The following is an 18,969-nucleotide window of genomic DNA, read 5'->3' on the forward strand; positions in this document are numbered from 1 at the left end:
ACTTATCCGGATTGAATTCAATTTGCCATTTTTCTACCCACTTGACCAGTACATTGATAACTTCCTGCAGTCCGCAACTTTCTTCTTCATTATCAACCACACGGCCTATTTTAGTGCCATCTGCAAACTTCTTAATCATATGCCAACATTAATTCATTGATATATAACATAAAAAGCAAGGGACCTAGTACCGAGCCTTGCGGAACCCCACTGGATACAGCCTTCCAGTCTCAAAATCATCCATTACCCTTTGCTTTCTGCCTCTGAGCCAATTTTGGATCCAACATTGCCCTGGATCCCATGTATTTTTAGTTTCGTGATCAGTCTGCCATGTGAGACCTTCTAAAAAGGCTTTGCTAAAATCAATATATATTACATTATTCATACTGTGCTCATCGACTCTCCTGGTTACCTCGTCGAAAAATTCAATCAAGTTAGTCAGACACGACCTTCCCTTAACAAATCCATGCTGATTGTCCTAAATTAATCCATGTCTTTCCAAATGAAGATTTATCCTGTCGGTCAGGATTTTTTCCAATAATTTTCCCACCACTGAGGTTAGGCTGACTGGCCTGTAATTACTCGGTCTATCCCTTTCTCACTGTTTAACCAAAGGAACAAACATTAGCAGTCCTCCAGTCCTTTGGCACCACACCTGTAGCCAGAGAGGATTGGAAAATGGTGGTCAGAGCCTTTGCTATTTCCTCTCTTGCTTCTCTAACATCCTGGGATACATTTCATCCGGGCCTGGGGATTTATCCACTTTCAAAACTGCTAAGCCCCTTAATACATCCTCTCTCACTATGTTTATATCGTCTAATATTTCACACTCCTCCTCCTTCATTGCAAAGTCTGCATCGACCCTCTCTTTTGTGAAAACGGATGTAAAGTCTTCATTCAGAATCATACCCACATCGTCTGGCTCCACACACAGATTTGCTTTATGGTCTCTAATCGGGCCCATTCTTTCTCTAGTTATCCTTTTGCATCTTTGGATTTTCTCTGATTTTACTTGCCAATGTTCTTTCATGCTCTCTCTTTGCTTTCCTGATATCTTTTTTAATTGTACCCCTGCACTTCTTATACTCCTCTAGAGTTTCTGCAGTATTGAGTCCTCGGTATCTGTTATAAGCTAACCCGAGGAGACTGACATTAATTACAGTCACCGAACAAACAGCTTCAGTTAGCCCCTTTCAATCCAACACTTTTTGTACCAGTAAAGTAGAACATTTACCCGGTCAGGATGGGATATATGAGTGTTGCTGAGGGCAGGAATGGTGGAAATAGTGCAGGCTCTGGTCAGAATCTTTCAATCCTCCTTGATATTGGTGTTGTTCCTGAGAACTGGAGGGTTGTAAATGTTACACCCAGCTTAAAAAAAGGGCGAGGGATAAACCCTGTAATTACTGGCAAGTCAGCCTAAGGTCGGTGGTGGGGCAACATCTACAGGCCGTATGGAAAAACACTGATTAATATATAATAACCAGCATAGATTGTTTAAGTCAAAGTGTGTCTGACAAACTTGAATGAGTTCTTTGATGAAATAATGGAGATCGTTGGTGAGCATAGTGTGGTTGGTGTTGTGTGTCTGGATTTTCAAAGGGCATTTGATAAAAGTGTCACTTAATAGACGGTAGGGAAACTGAAACCCATGGGAGTAAAAGGGCAGTCGCTTTGTGGATACAACATTGGCTAAGGGACAGATAACAGTGAATAGAAACATAGAAAATAGGTGCAGGAGTAGGCCATTCCGCCCTTCTAGCCTGCACCGCCATTCAATGAGTTCATGGCTGAACATGCAACTTCAGTACCCCATTCCTGCTTTCTCGCCATACCCCTTGATCCCCCTAGTAGTAAGGACTACATCTAACTCCTTTTTGAATATATTTAGCGAATTGGCCTCAACAACTTTCTGTGGTAGAGAATTCCACAGGTTCACCACTCTCTGGGTGAAGAAGTTTCTCCTCAACTCGGTCCTAAATGGCTTACCCCTTATCCTTAGACTGTGACCCCTGGTTCTGGACTTCCCCAACATTGGGAACATTCTTCCTGCATCTAACCTGTCTAAACCCGTCAGAATTTTAAATGTTTCTATGAGATCCCCTCTCATTCTTCTGAACTCCAGTGAATACAAGCCCAGTTGATTCAGTCTTTCTTGATATGTCAGTCCCGCCATCCCAGGAATCAGTTTGGTGAACCTTTGCTGCACTCCCTCAATAGCAAGAAAGTCCTTCCTCAAGTTAGGAGACCACAACTGTACACAATACTCCAGGTGTGGCCTCACCAAGGCCCTGTACAACTGTAGTAACACCTCCCTGCCCCTGTACTCCAATCCTCTCGCTATGAAGGCCAACATGCCATTTGCTTTCTTAACCGCCTGCTGTACCTGCATGCCAACTTTCAATGACTGATGTACCATGACACCCAGGTCTCGTTGCACCTCCCCTTTTCCTAATCGGTCACCATTCAGATAATAGTCTGTCTCTCTGTTTTTACCACCAAAAGTGATGAACGATTGTTTTTCAGACAGAAGTATACAGTGGTCTCACCCAAGGTTCGATATTAGCACCAGTGATCTTTTTATTCAAAATTAATGGCCTAGACTTAAGTCTAAAAGGTTTAATTTCAAAGTTTGCAGATAACACAAAACTTAGAAATGGAGTAAACAGTGAGCAGAATTCAGGAGCACATAGACAGTCTGGTGAAATGAGCAGAAACATGGCAGATAAAATTTAACCAGTGTGAAGTGATAAATTTTGGGAGAAAAATTGAGAGGCGATATAAATGGAATGGTACAATTTTAAATGGGATGCAGGTAAGGTCCTGGGAGTTTACTTTGACTCATCTTTGAAGTACAATTTGATAAGATTGTAAATACACATACAGGATCTTTGACTTTATAAATCATCGGGTACGGTAAGATAGTGATTATGGTACTGGACTAGTAATCCAGAGGCCTGGACTAGTGATTCAGAGACATGAGTTTAAAATCCCACCAGGACAGCTGTGGAATTTAAATTCAATTAAGTAAACCTGGGATAAAAAGGATGCCTAGAAATCCCGGTCGAGGTCTTACCGCGGGCGAACGACAGAAAAAGGGAAAAAAGATGTGCACCTACCTCCTGTTCCTGCTGCGCCCACGAGAGATCCCTGTCCTGGGGCCTCCTCTCCCTGCGCATCGCAGCGCACGAATGTCGGGACGTCCGTAAGCTGGAGCTGGAGTCACATGGCTCCAATCTCATGGGCAGCCAATCCAGGGACAGTATTTTCTCATTCATCGTAATGGGAACTCCATAAGTAGGAGTTCCCATTATTATGATTGAGAAACCGCCCTCAAACACACAAAACAAAAAGTAGAAAAACTACACATTAATTTAAATTTAAAGTTATTAATGTCTTATACATTTTTAAAAATATTTTTCTGATTTTTTGGAAAAGTTTTTTTAATTATGGCTTAAAAGAAACTTACCGTAGTGGGGAGGGTTTTTAACAATAAAATGTATTTTTAAAATTTTATTTTAATGGCCCTAAAATTCCAATTAGAGGCTTCTTTCGGACGAAAGTCTCCGGACGGAGAATTTTTACGAATTTACCTGGTGGTCCCGGAGGAATCTGCGATTCCGTTGAGAAGGCCTTCTCTTCCTGCGCTGCGAAGCGCACTCCCGTCCTCAAGGTTCGGACGGCAGAAGATGCAGTCACGTGTGACTGTTCAACCAATCTGGTACAGTGTTCCACAGCATTCTCATTAATAGCAATGGGAACTCCGCATCGACAAGTTCTCATTGCTATTAATGAGAAATAAAAAAACAAACACACTAAACACCATAATAAAAAAATTAAAAACACACCTCATATAATTAAAATTAAAGTTAATAAATGTCTTCTTTAAAAAAAAAATTTTTATATTCTAAGTATTTTTAATTATATTTTAAAATAAACTTACCGTAGTGGCAGGATTTTTAAACAATGAAATGTTTAAAAAAACATTTTATGATGTTTTTGTATGTTTTAAAACTCTTACACCTGTAAAAGTTGGCTATACGCCTGCTTTTATCAGGCGCGAGAGTTTACAGGGCATCCGCCGGGCAAGATATGGGTAAATACCACAATCTTGCCCATGCGAATGTCCTGGCCATGGAGATACGGAGGATCTGTCAAACCAGAGCTTTAGCAATGCCTTACGGGGTACGTGCACGCTCAGTACGGACCCGGGGAGGCAGGGATTTCTAGGCCATAGTATCAGTCAGGGTGACCGTGTAACTACCGGATTGTCGTAAAACCCCATCTTTACTGCACTCTCTCCCTTAATATCCAAAAATCTATCGTTCTCTTTCTTGAATATACTCAACAACTCTTGTCTCCACAGCCCTCTGGAGTAGGGAATTCCAAAGATTCACCACCCTGTGAGTGATAAATTTGTCCGCCTCTCAGTCCTAAATTGCCAATCCCTTATTCTGAGACTGTTCTAGACAGTCTCTGGTTCTAAACTCCCCAGCCAGGGGAAACATCCTTTTTGCATCTACCTTGTCAAGCCCTGTAAGAATTTTGTATGTTTCAATGAGATCATTCAACTTTGATGAATCTCATTCTTCTAAACTCTAGAGAATATAGGCCTGGTCGACTCAATTGCTCCTCATAGAACAATTTCCCATCCCAGGAATCAGTCTGGTGAAACCTTCGTTGCACTCCCTCCAAGGCAAGTGATAGAGAATTCAAACAGGCTGCATTTAGACAGGTTGAGAAAACACAGACTCCCGTGTCTACATGTGACTGAGCACATTGCATTAAGTCATCAATCAACTTGACATTTCAGGACCTTTGACAGTGAGCCAATTCGGGGTTAAGAATACATCAACTGAGCCAATAAGGTCAAAGAAGGCGAGTTCTTTTCTGTAAATTGAACCAGGTATAAGTACAGCCATTTTGACCATGTGGTCTCAGAAGGACAAAGGCCTGGCTTAAAGCCAGAAGCTTGTTGCTGCTGCCAAAATAAAGTGACATTAAAACTACAATCGGAGTTCGTATTTCATTGGAAATTAAGAGATCTAACAGCAAGTATCTGTACTTCAGTAAGGAGACCAAAACTGTACATAAGAACCCAAGAACATAAGAATTTGAAGCAGGAGTAGGCCATTGGGCCCCTCGAGCCTGCTGCAATATTTAATAAGATCATGGGTGATCTGATCTTGGGCTCAGCTCCACTTCCTTGCCCGAGTACACAATACTCCAGGTGTAATCTCACTGGGGTTCTATATAATTGCAGTAAGATATTTTTACTCATACTCAAATTCTTTGGTAATAAAGGCCAATATACCATTTTCATTCTTATTTGCTTGCTATACCTGAATGCTAAATTTCAGAGATTCTTGTACAAGGACACCCAGGTCCCTCTGAACACCAACGTTTCCCAATTTCTCACCATTTAAAAATATTCTGCTTTTCTATTTTTTCTACCAAAGTGGATAACTTCACATTTCTCCATATTATCTTCATTTGCCATGTTCTTGCCCAGTCATTTAGCCTGTCTATATCAACATGAAGCCTCTTTGCATCCTCCTCATAACTCACATTTCCACCTAGCTTTTTAATCCCACGAGTCCTAACGTTGTGTCTCTGTCCCTCTCTCGGTCCCACTGTTGATGCACTAAAGATGATGAGCTAGACGTTCCATTAGTTTTGCAACGTTACCGCCAACTTAACGTCTATTTTAACGCTGAGATGAGGTATAATGCCCAGATATCGCCCATTTAGGAAAAAAATGGAAACTTACGGCCCAGTTATCGCTCACTTATCGCCCAGCGTTACTTTCGACATTTAGTTAATGCCGAGAATTAATAATATCACTCGTCCATTTTTTTCTGCTGTAAACGTCCGAAAAATGGAAACTAATGCCAATAATATCACTGAGTGTTCCTTTCGCCATATCGCCGAAAATATCGCTCGCTGAAACAAACGCTGAGAAAAAGTTGCTCTCACCTGAACTTAACCCAGCGGTGTGGACGCCATTTTGTAAATCGGAGGCCATTTCATATTAAAGGCTGCTTCAACTTCTGGGGAGTTTTGATGTAATCGGGAGTTATTTTAAGGTGATTTTGAACATCGGAACAAACATCTTATCATACTGTGGACGATTTGAATTTATTTTATTTGTTTTAGTAGGTAAATTTATTGTTTGTGAACAATAGGTATAATACTGAATGTTATTGTAATGGGGCCTGTAATTTCTCAGCCTGTCTTGATGACTACGCACATGCTGCAGACTAGAGATAACATAAGAATTAGGAACAGGAGAAGGCCATCTAGCCCCTCGAGCCTGCTCCGCCATTCAACAAGATCATGGCTGATCTGGCCGTGGACTCGGCTCCACTTACCCGCCCGCTCCCCGTAACCCTTAATTCCCTTATTGGTTAAAAATCTATCTATCTGTGACTTGAATACATTCAATGAGCCAGCCTCAACTGCTTCCTTGGGCAGAGAATTCCACAGATCCACAACCCTCTGGGAGAAGAAATTCCTTCTCAAGTCGGTTTTAAATTGGCTCCCCCGTATTTTGAGGCTGTGCCCCCTAGTTCTAGTCTCCCCGACCAATGGAAACAACCTCTCTGCCTCTATCTTGTCTATCCCTTTCATTATTTTAAATGTTTCTATTAGATCACCCCTCATCCTTCTGAACTCCAACGAGTAAAGACCCAGTCTACTCAATCTATCATAAGGTAACCCCCTCATCTCCGGAATCAGCCTAGTGAATCGTCTCTGTACCCCCTCCAAAGCTAGTATATCCTTCCTTAAGTAAGGTGACCAAAACTGCATGCAGTACTCCAGGTGCGGCCTCACCAATACCCTGTACAGTTGCAGCAGGACCTCCCTGCTTTTGTACTCCACCCAGATGGCAGAAGGTATATTGAAGAGCATTATGTGCCCAGAGGTGGCAGACTGAGGAGGAGGAGGAGGACGAGAACTTACAACCGACGCACTTACAGGGAGAAGTGGTCTTATCTGAGAAAATGCGCAACAGTGTTATGTTAAAGAAAATAAATTTAATAATGTGCATAAAATCAAACTGATAACTGTACAAAACACCCCACCTCACAACAAATTTAGAACATTTATATCATCTATTACATTTTCAACAAGACTTCAAACACGGAGAACACAAATGCAATAAAACAAGGTACCCCACCCATTCCCCCAAACCTCCCAACATTTATTCAATAGCAACATCCATACTCTCACAACGACAACTCCTATGGCCATGCAACTCACTTTCCTTTCCCCCCCGCTTCTCCCCCTTCCCCGCCCGACTCCATGCTGCCTTGCCGCACTGCTTCATTGGGGGGGGGGATTACGGCAGATCCGCTGGTTGGCCGGATGCTGGAGAGGACAGTCCCGAGGAGGGAACGTCCTCTGAGCCAGAAGCAAGAGCTTCCCTCCTGGCTCACATGTGTCGTTGGCAATGGGGCTGCGGCACCTCGGGGTTCAGTGCCGTGTTCCGGGAACACCGCTAGCCCTGTGGCACCAGTGCTCCTGGCTATCACCTCCAGGGCCACCGCTATCCACGGCACGTACTCTGTCATGGTCGCGGATATGGTGGCCAGCTGTTGGGATATGCTCCCACCCCATTGTTTGGAGGATCTGCTGACCTATGTCAACACTCCTCCTGGACAAATGAACCATGCCGCTCGTGGAGCAGTCCTGCTGCATCGAACCAACCTCCGCGGGGTCGGCGCTGGCATGGAGACACTTTGGGTGCCCCGCAGCAAGGAGCTTGGGCCCATTCCTCCACGGTGGAGGAGGAAATGGCCACAGGAGAGTTAAATGTCAACGGTGTAGTTAAGAAACATAGAAACATAGAAAATAGGTGCAGGAGTAGGTCATTCGGCCCTTCGAGCCTGCACCGCCATTCAATGAGTTCATGGCTGAACATGAAACTTCAGTACCCCATTCCTGCTTTCTCGCCATACCCCTTGATCCCCCTAGTAGTAAGGACTACATCTAACTCTTTTTTGAATATATTTAGTGAATTGGCCTCAACTACTTTCTGTGGTAGAGAATTCCACAGGTTCACCACTCTCTGGGTGAAGAAGTTTCTCTTCATCTCGGTCCTAAATGGCTTACCCCTTATCCTTAGACTGTGACCCCTGGTTCTGGACTTCCCCAACATTGGGAACATTCTTCCTGCATCTAACCTGTCTAAACCCGTCAGAATTTTAAACGTTTCTATGAGGTCCCCTCTCATTCTTCTGAACTCCAGTGAATACAAGCCCAGTTGATCCAGTCTTTCTTGATAGGTCAGTCCCGCCATCCCGGGAATCAGTCTGGTGAACCTTCGCTGCACTCCCTCAATAGCAAGAATGTCCTTCCTCAGGTTAGGAGACCAAAACTGTACACAATACTCCAGGTGTGGCCTCACCAAGGCCCTGTACAACTGTAGCAACACCTCCCTGCCCCTGTACTCAAATCCCCTCGCTATAAAGGCCAACATGCCATTTGCTTCCTTAACCGCCTGCTGTACCTGCATGCCAACCTTAGTTGACATGATGGAGCTTGTTGCTACAGGCCGTTAACCGTCGTCAGTGGAGAAGGCACCCTGCAGCTGCACGGGCGAGATTCGGGGCTCCTCAGCACCATATTGATGTTCCCCCTGGCGAGGCCAGTGACGGATCCGCAGCTTCTTGGCTCGGTGGTGTTGCATGGAGCCGCACTGCTGGCTGAGCTACAAAACATAAATGAGGTTATTAGAGGAGAAGGGGGTGCTAGGGTCACAAGGTGATTCAAACGCTACACACAGCATCTGCACGACAAAAGCACCACCACTCTCAAAATCATCACAGACATCACATAAGAACATAAGAATTAGGAACAGGAGTAGGCCATCTAGCCCCTCGAGCTGCTCCACCATTCAACAAGATCATGGCTGATCTGGCCGTGGACTCAGCTCCACTAACCGCCCGCTCCCCGTAACCCTTAATTCCCTTATTGGTTAAAAATCTGTCTATCTGTGATTTGAATACATTCAATGAGCTAGCTTCAACTGCTTCCTTGGGCAGAGAATTCCACAGATTCACAACCCTCTGGGAGAAGAAATTCCTTCTCAACTCAGTTTTAAATTGGCTCCCCCGTATTTTGAGGCTGTGCCCCCTAGTTCTAGTCTCCCCGACCAGTGGAAACAACCTCTCTGCCTCGATCTTGTCTATCCCTTTCATTATTTTAAATGTTTCTATAAGATCACCCCTCATCCTTCTGAACTCCAACGAGTAAAGACCCAGTCTACTCAATCTATCATCATAAGGTAACCCCCTCATCTCCGGAATCAGCCTAGTGAATCGTCTCTGTACCCCCTCCAAAGCTAGTATATCCTTCCTTAAGTAAGGTGACCAAAACTGCATGCAGTACTCCAGGTGCGGCCTCACCAATACCCTGTACAGTTGCAGCAGGACCTCCCTGCTTTTGTACTCCATCCCTCTCGCAATGAAGGCCCAACATTCCATTCGCAACATTTCATGACCATGACCAAATTCTGCATTGCAATGATTTTCATGAGCCTTCATTCTTTAGAGAACACTTTTTATCAATCATCTATCATATATTATTGTTCGGATATGAGTGGGTGTGGCATCTGTTGACTTTACATCACGCAATGGTGTGTACTTTACTCACGTGGCATCACATCAGGTTGTGCTGCTGCTTGCGTGGCCGACCGGGGGTGGCTCCCCACTAGTGCCAGCACCCGCTCCTCGATGTCTGGCAGCTCGCTGATGACTGGTGGGCCGCCACCCGTGCACCGCCGCTCGGCCCTATTCTTCGAAAGCTTCTTCTGCAAAAGGTAACAACAGCACGACATGGCACGAGATCATTGCGTGAGATCATTGCTAGGTACTGTCACAGAGACTGATACAACACATAACCGACAGATGTAATCATGATTATTATGATCATTATTATTTACCTAAAGACGTACACCGTAAACGCAGGCTTTGAGTCAAACATTCCCGGTAAAAGTGCAAGGCATTTTAATCACTCATTACACTTACAATTCAAATTCTATAGGTATATAAAAAGAAAAAAAGAGTGGCTAAAGTAAATGTTGGTCCCTTAGAGGACGAGACTGGGGAATTAATAATGGGGAACATGGAGATGGCAGAAACTCTAAACAAGTATTTTGTATCAGTTTTTATGGTAGAGGACACCAACAATATTCCAACAGTGGATCGTCAAGGGGCTGTGGGAGAGCGTGGGTGGGGAACTTAACACAATCACAATCACTAAGGAGGTGGTACTCAGTAGGATAATGGGACTAAAGGCAGATAAGTCCCCTGGACCTTATGACTTGCATCCTAGGGTCTTAAGAGAAGTAGCGGCAGGGATTGTGGATGCATTGGCTGTAATTTACCAAAATTCCCTGGATTCTGGGGCGGTCCCAGCAGATTGGAAAACTGCAAATGTAACGCTCCTATTCAAAAAAGAAGGCAGACAAAAAGCAGGAAGCTATAGACCAGTTAGCCTAACATCTGTCGTTGGGAAAACGTTGGAGTCCATTATTAAAGAAGCAGTAGCAGGACATTTGGAAAAGCAAAATTTAGTCAGGCAGGGTCAGCATGGATTTATGAAGGGGAAATCATGTTTGACAAATGTGCTGGAATTCTTTTGAGGATGTAACGAACAGGGTGGATAAAGGGGAACCAGTGGATGTGGTGTATTTGGACTTCCAGAAGGCATTTGACAAGGTGCCACACAAAAGGTTACTGCACAAGATAAAGGTTCACGGGGTTGGGGCTAATATATTAGCATGTACCTGTCAGTTTCTGTTATGTGCGGTTTTAATCTGTACCTGTCATTTTCTGGTATCAGAATGTGGGTTTTATTCTGCACCTGTTAGTTTCTAGTATGGGACCGTATGGTTTAATCTAAAACAACAAAAAAAAGGGCACTTGAAAAATGTTTGGAGTGTCCTCCCCCTTTAATCAGGGGGAGCGCTTGATTTAATTGTTTAATTTGATTACAACCAAAAGAGTTGTATGGTTTAATCTGTAGCTGTCAGTTTCTGGTATGTGAGTGTGGGGTTTAATCTGTAGCTGTCAGTTTCTGGTATGTGAGTGTGGGGTTTAATCTGTAGCTGTCAGTTTCTGGTATCTGAGTGTGGGGTTTAAATCTGTACCTACAAACATATGAACAAACGAACAATGACAGGTAAAGACCATCTGGTCTATCGAGCCTGTCCCACACAATTGCGATACCCTGTGTATCACAACTTATACACTCCACCCCACCTAAAATCATGTGATCTCCTGGGAGGTGTAAAAAACCAGATAAAAAACCCGGGTCAATTTGGGAAAGAAAATCTGAGAAATTCTTCTCCGACCCATCTAGGCGATTGAAATTAGTCCAGGAGCTCACACTGGCCATTAAATTCCCGGCAGTACCTACCTTCTGTAAGAGGTGATCTCCGCCACAGCCAGAAACAAATCCAGCTTTTGCCTGAAGGAATTCAGTGGGTCTGCATTCACCACATGAAACGGCAGCTTGTTCCAGAGGTCTACTATTCTCTGGGAAAAGAACCACCTCCTGACATCTAACCTAGATCTAGCCTTATACAATTTAAATTGGTGCCCTCTAGTCCTGCCTAACCTATTTAATTGAAATAAACAGTCAGCTGGAACCCTGTCTATGCCCATCATATCCCCCCAAAGTCTACGCTGCTCGAAGGTATAGAGTCCCAACTCTTTTCTCATATCTTGATAACTAAGATGCTTTAGACATGGAATCAGTCTAGTGGCCCTCTTCTGCACCCTTTCCAGAGCCTCAATATCACCCACCATGTGAGGAGACCAAAACTGGACACAGTATTCCAAGTGCGGCCTGACTAAGGTCTTGTAAAAGGACAAAACATTACACCTCATCTTATACTCCATTGTCCTATGGATACACCCCAACACCCTATTTGCTCTAGCTGTCGCTTCACGGCATTGCTTGTGTACCTTTAAGGATATATATAAATTGGCCAGAAAAAGCAACAAACCTGAGGACTGGGAGAAATTTAGAATTCAACAGAGGAGGACAAAGGGTTTAATTAGGAGGGGGAAAATAGAGTACGAGAGGAAGCTTGCTGGGAATATAAAAACTGACTGCAAAAGCTTCTATAGATATGTGAAGAGAAAAAGATTAGTGAAGACAAACGTAGGTCCCTCGCAGTCAGATTCAGGTGAATTTATAATGGGAAACAAAGAAATGGCAGACGGATTGAACAAATACTTCGGTTCTGTCTTCACAAAGGAAGACACAAATAACCTTCCGAATGTACTAGGGGACAGTAGGCCTAGTGAGGAGGAGGAACTGAAGGAAATCCTTATTAGGCGGGAAATTGTGTTAGGGAAATTGATGGGATTGAAGGCCGATAAATCCCCAGGGCCTGATAGTCTGCATCCCAGAGTACTTAAGGAAGTGGTCCTAGAAATAGTAGATACATTGGTGATCATTTTCCAACAGTCTATCGACTCTGGATCAGTTCCTATGGACTGGAGGGTAGCTAATGTAGCACCACTTTTAAAAAAGCAGGTAATTATAGATCGGTTTGCCTGACATCAGTAGTGGGAAAAATGTTGGAATCAATTATTAAGGATGAAATAGCAGCACATTTGGAAAGCAGTGACAGGATCGGACCAAGTCAGCATGGATTTATGAAAGGGAAATCATGCTTGACGAATCTTCTGAAATTTTTTGAGGATGTAACTAGCAGAGTGGACAAGGGAGAACCACTGGATGTGGTGTATTTGGACTTTCAAAAGGCTTTTGACAAGGTCCCGCACAAGAGATTGGTGTGCAAAATCAAAGCACATGGTATTGGGGGTAATGTACTGACGTGAATAGGGAACTGGTTGGCAGACAGGGAGCAGAGAGTCGGGATAAACGGGTCCTTTTCAGAATGGCAGGCAGTGACTAGTGGAGTGCCGCAGGGCTCAGTGCTGGGACCCCAGCTCTTTACACTATACATTAACGATTTAGATGAAGGAATTGAGTGTAATATCTCCAAGTTTGCGGATGACACTAAACTGGGTGGCGGTGCGAGCTGTGAGGAGGACGCTAAGCGGCTGCAGAGTGACTTGGACAGGTTAGGTGAGTGGGCAAATGCATGGCAGATACAGTATAGTGTAGATAAATGTGAGGTTATCCATTTTGGGGACAAAAACACGAAGGCAGAATATTATCTGGATGGCGGCAGATTAGGAAAAGGGGAGGTGCAACGAGACCTGGGTGTCATGGTTCATCAGACACTGAAAGTGGGCATGCAGGTACAGCAGGCAGTGAAGAAGGCAAATGGTATGTTGGCCTTCATAGCTAGGGGATTTGAGTACAGGAGCAGGGAGGTCTTACTGCAGTTGTACAGGGCCTTAGTGAGGCCTCACCTGGAATATTGTGTACAGTTTTAGTCTCCTAATCTGAAGAAGGACATTCTTGCTATTGAGCGAGTGCAGCGAAGGTTCACCAGACTGATTCCAGGGATGGCAGGACTGACATATGAAGGGAGACTGTATCAACTGGGCCATTATACGCTGGAGTTTAGAAGGATGAGAGGGGATCTCATATAAACGTATAAGATTCTGACGGGACTGGACAGGTTAGATGTGGGAAGAAGGTTCCCGATGTTGGGGAAGTCCAGAACCAGGGGACATAGGGCCCAAGTTTCCACATGATTCGCGCCTGATTTTTAGGAGCAACTGGTGGAGAACGGACTATTTTAGAAATCGCAATTCTCCACATTTTTTTTCCTGCAGTTCTAGTCAGGTAGAACAGTTCTAGTTTAGAACAGAATTTTTTCTTCAAAAGGGGGCGTGTCCGGGCACTGACGCCAGATTTGAAAGTTTCCACAGTGAAAATATACTCCAAACTAAAGTAGAATGGAGCCAGTGAAGATTTTTGTAGAACTGAAAAAACCTGATCTACACATTAAAAAATCAGGCGCAGGTTACAAATTAGGCGTCCAGAACGAGGTGAGGGGGGGAAGGGAACTCATTAAATTCGACAATGAATCCTTATTTATACTTCTACAAATATTATACAAATAAATCCAACCTGAATAAACATTTATAAGCCAAGAAAAGATTAAATAAACCATCTTCCTACCTGTGTGAAAGTGCTTCAGCCAGGGAGAATTCTGCAGCCGTTCGTGCCGCTGAGCGGGAGGGGGAGAGGTGGGGGGGAGGGGGGAGAGGGGAGGGGGGAGAGGGGGGAGAGGGGGGGGGAGGAGGGAGAGGGAGGGAGAGAGAGGGGAGGGAGGGGGAGAGGGAGAGAGAGGGGAAGGGAGGAAGAGAGAGAGAGAGAGAGAGAGAGGGGGAGGGAGGGAGGGAGAGAGAGAGAGGGAGGGGAGGGAGAGAGAGAGAGAAAGAGAGGGAGAGAGAGAGCGGAGGGAGAGAGAGGAGAGGGAGGAGGAGGAGGGGAGGAAGGGAGGGGGAGAGAGAGAGAGGGAGGGAGGGAGGGGAGAGAGAGAGAGGGAGGGAGGGAGGGGGAGAGAGAGAGAGAAAGAGAGGGAGAGAGAGAGCGGGAGGGAGAGAGAGAGAGAGAGAGAGAGGAGGGAGAGAGAGAGAGGAAGGGAGGGAGGGAGGGAGAGAGAGAGAGGGGAGGGAGAGGGGAGGGAGAGAGAGGGGAGGGAGGGAGAGAGAGGGAGGGAGAGAGAGGGGGTCGGGGAACAGGAGCGCAGGTCGGGTCGGGTCGGGGGGGGAGCGGGTGTCGGGTCTCGGGTCCGGGCGGGGGGGGGAGCGGGTGTCGGGTCTCGGATCGGGGCGGGGGGGGGAGCGGGTCTCGGGTCGGGGCGGGGGGGGGGAGCGGGTCTCGGGTCGGGGCGGGAGGGGGAGCGGGTGTCGGGTCTCTTGTCGGGGCAGGGAGGGGAGCGGGTGTCGGGTCTCGGGTCCGGGCGGGGGGGGGAGCGGGTGTCGGGTCTCGGATCGGGGCGGGGGGGGAGCGGGTCTCGGGTCGGGGCGGGGGGGGGGAGCGGGTCTCGGGTCGGGGCCGGGGGGGGAGCGGGTCTCGGGTCGGGGCGGGGGGGGGGAGCGGGTCTCGGGTCGGGGCCGGGGGGGGAGCGGGTCTCGGGTCGGGGCGGGAGGGGGAGCGGGTGTCGGGTCTCTTGTCAGGGCAGGGAGGGGAGCGGGTGTCGGGTCGGGTCTAATCGGCGGCGGGAGGGGGAGCGGGTCTCGGGTCGGGGCGGGAGGGGGAGCGGGTGTCGGGTGTCGGGTCGGGGCGGGCGGGGGGGGAGCGGGTGTCGGGTCGGGTCTAATCGGCGGGGGGGGGGGGCGGGGGGGGGGGGGGGCGGGTGTCGGGTCGGGTCTAATCGGCGGGGGGGGGGGGCGGGGGGGAGCGGGTGTCGGGTCGGGTCTAATCGGCGGGGGGGGGGGCGGGGGGGAGCGGGTGTCGGGTCGGGTCTGATCGGCGGCGGGGGGTGTGGGGAGCGAGTGTCGGGTCTGGTCGGGGGGGGTGGGGGAAGCAGAAGCTGGCCGTGGGAGGAGGGGGCTGCGTGCTTCGGGCCCCTCCCACACAGTTCGGAGCCTGGAGCCACTGCACTTGCGTGCCCACTGTAGCGCGCATGTGCAGAGGTCCCGGCACTGTTTTCAGCGCAGGGACCTGGCTCTACCCCCCACAGCTCGTGCTGCGCTGCGCCGAGTGCTAGGGGACCTGTAAGTAGGTGGAGAATATCGAGGATTTTTTTAGGCGCCGTTTTAGGCGCGAAAAACGGGCGCCCAGCTTGTAGGGGCGCCCGTTTTTTTTCTTGTGGAAACTTGGGCCCATAGTCTTAGGATAAGGGGTAGGCCATTTAGGACTGAGCTGACAAGAAACTTCTTCACTCAGAGAGTTGTTAATCTATGGAATCCCTGCCGCAGAGAGTTGTTGATGGCAGTTCATTGGATATATTCAAGAGGGAGTTAGATATGGCCCTTACGGCTAAGGGGATCAAGGGGTATGGAGAGAAAGCAGAGGGAATGATCAGCCATGATCTTATTGAATGGCGGTGCAGGCTCGAAGGGCTGAATGGCCTGCTCCTGCACCTATTTTCTATGTTTCTATGCACTAGAATGCCCAAATCTCTTTCCATCTCCACCATCTTTAATACCTTTCCCAGGAGAGTATGAATGTTGAGCATTTGCCCAGCCCACATGCATAACACTGCACTTATCCAAGTTATACATTATTTTCCAGTCACGAGCCTAGTCTCCCAACACATTAAGATCTGCCTGAATCTACAGTTCTAGCACTTGCACAGATCTTGGTATCATCTGCAAATTTGCAAATTGTGCCGCCAATCCGAGTCCAGATCATTAATAAAAAATAGTAAAAAGCAACGGTCCCAACACTGATCCCTGCAGGACACCACTGGTAACCGGTCTCCAAACAGATCCAAATCCATCTATAAATACTCTTTGCCTGCATCCCTGCAAACCAGTTCTAAATCCAGCTCAATATATTTCCACTAACACCAGAGGCTCCGATCTTATAAAGAAGCCTCTTGTGTGATACCATGTCAAAAGCTTTTTGGAAATCTAAGTAGACAATGTCTACTGAGCTTCTCTCATCCACCAACTTTGCACATTTTTCAAAAAATACAATTAGATTTGTGAGATATGACCTCTTTGATGAAGCCAGGTTGGGTATCCCTAATACGTCCCTCCCCATCCAAGTTTTCATATCGTGCATCCCTCAGGATTCTTTCGAGCATCTTACCTATTACTGATATTAAACTGATAGGCCTATAGTTACTGGGTCTGCCTTGTCACCTTGTTTAAAAATTGGAACTACATTAGCCTCCTAACTTGTAGGGACTATTCCAGAGTGCAGTGCGCTATTAAAAATACAAGCCAGGGGCTAGCACAGCCCATGTCCCATCTCCCAGAGGACCCTCGGGTGAATATCATCCGACCTGCTGCTCTATCTATTTTTAAGTTCTTAATTTGGCAGGTGGAGTATAATATGGGAAAGTGTGAGGTTATCCACTTCGGCAGGAAAAATAAAAAAACAAATTATTATTTAAATGGAGAGAGATTACAACATGCTGCGGTGCAGAGGGACCTGGGGGTCCTTGTGCATGAAACTCTTTTGAGTTTACCTGCGAAAACATAAAACATTAAAGAGTGCCACCCGACCTGGGTGACACTCCAGACATTTACAAGGCCCTTTTTTTCCCCCCTTTTTTTTTTGTGTTTTTCTTTTTTTGGTTTTTTTTTGGGCACTAAAATCACAATTTTTCCCCAGTGCCCCCTATAAAAGGGAAGGGGACACTAAAAGCACCGGCAATTAAAACAAATTAACTTTAAAACGTAAAATCAAATTAAAATTTGGTTGCCGGGCGTGATGATGCACTCCAGTCCCTCCGGTGCCCACCTCTCGCGGAAGGCCGCGAGCGTACCGGTGGACACCGCGTGCTCCATCTCCAAGGACACCCTGGACCGGATGTAAGAGCGGAAGAGAGGCAGGCAGTCAGGTTGAACGACCCCCTCGACCGCCCGCTGCCTGGACCGGCTGATGGCACCCTTGGCCGTGCCCAGGAGCAGTCCTACGAGGAGGCCTTCGGACCTACCCGCTCCCCTCCGCACAGGGTGCCCAAAGATCAGGAGAGTGGGACTGAAGTGCAGCCAGAATTTCAGGAGCAGCCCCTTCAAATAGTGGAACAGGGGCTGCAACCTCGTGCATTCAATAAAAACATGGAACACGGACTCCTCCAGACCGCAGAAATTGCAGGCGGCCTGGGAGTCCGTGAACCGGCTTAAAAATTTGTTGCACGGCACTGCTCCGTGCACCACCCTCCAGGCCAAGTCCCCGATGAATAGTGGGAGGACCCCTGCGTAGAGTGCCCTCCATCGGGGACCCCCGCCTCCTCCGGACGGCAAGATGGTACGCCATGGCGTGTCCGGACGGCCGGCGAGGATGGCAAAGTTGAGGGTGTGCAGGAGCAGCCCGTACAGGAAACCCCTCCGCGCGGAACTGAAAGGCATGGAGGGGATTTCCCGGAGGCGGCTCAAGTTGTGAGGCGCCGGCCCCCGAGGGAGGTTCCGGGGTTTGGCGCCGATGAGGAATTCCGTCCGGACGGGGGTCAGTTCGGACGGGATCTCCCCACGTGCTTGAGCCTCCTCGATGCACCTAACGGAGTCAGGGCCCAGAGCTGTTTTTAGCGACTCGATGGCATCGGCCGCGTGGCGGACGTTGGCAGAATTTAGGCGCCGCGCCAGCGTGTCTGGCGCCATCCAGCCCGCTCCTCCGCCATCGAGCAGGTCCCTGACCCTGGTCACCTCACCAGCCACAGCCCTCTCTTCCGACCGCCACATAAAGCCTCGGCCGTGGAGGTACGGATTCCCGAGCAGCGGTTCCTGCAGGACGGCCGCCACTCCAGCCGGCGGAGAGCTGCGCTTGGTGGAGACTTTGTTCCAGACCCTGATGAGTTCCCTGTAAAAGACAGGCAGCTCCCGGAGGGCGGTCCTGGCACCCCCCAAGTTCGCAAACAGGAGCTGCGTGTCATAATTGAGGCCGAGCTGCTGGCGGAAGAAATACCTCGCCAGAGCGCACCACCTAGGAGGGGGCTCGACGTAAAGGTATCTCTGCAGGGTCTGAAGACGGAAAGTCGCGAGCTGGGCGCTGATGCACACCAACGACTGACCGCCCTCCTCAAGCGGGAGACTCAAGACCGCGGCAGAGACCCAGTGCTTCCTGTTGTTCCAGAAGAAGTCCACCAGCTTCTTCTGTATCTTGGCGACAAACGCAGGGGGAGGGGTCAAAGTGACCAGCCGGTACCACAGCATTGCGGCCACCAGCTGGTTTATGACTAGCGCTCGACCCCTGTAGGACAGCACTCGGAGCAGTCCTGTCCAGCGCCCTAGGCGAGCGGCGACCTTGGCCTCCAGCTCCTGCCAGTTCGCCGGCCAGGCTCCCTCGTCGGGGCTAAGGTAGACTCCCAGATAGAGGAGATGGGTCGTGCTCCAGGCAAAAGGCCTGAGC

General features: G+C 47.8%; 1 protein-coding gene across 1 annotated transcript in view; it reads right to left on the bottom strand.

The window, feature by feature from the left end:
* The window catches only part of LOC139273752 (uncharacterized), a 46,713-nt gene extending 38,064 nt beyond the window's left edge, over positions 1–8,649 (bottom strand). The window contains exon 1 of the mRNA XM_070890803.1: positions 8,513–8,649. The gene's annotated coding sequence lies outside the window, so the exon portion shown is untranslated. The remainder of the gene's footprint in view (positions 1–8,512) is intronic.
* Positions 8,650–18,969: the final 10,320 nt, after the last annotated feature.

Source organism: Pristiophorus japonicus, chromosome 9, assembly GCF_044704955.1.
Source record: "Pristiophorus japonicus isolate sPriJap1 chromosome 9, sPriJap1.hap1, whole genome shotgun sequence".
Lineage (NCBI taxonomy): Eukaryota > Metazoa > Chordata > Chondrichthyes > Pristiophoridae > Pristiophorus > Pristiophorus japonicus.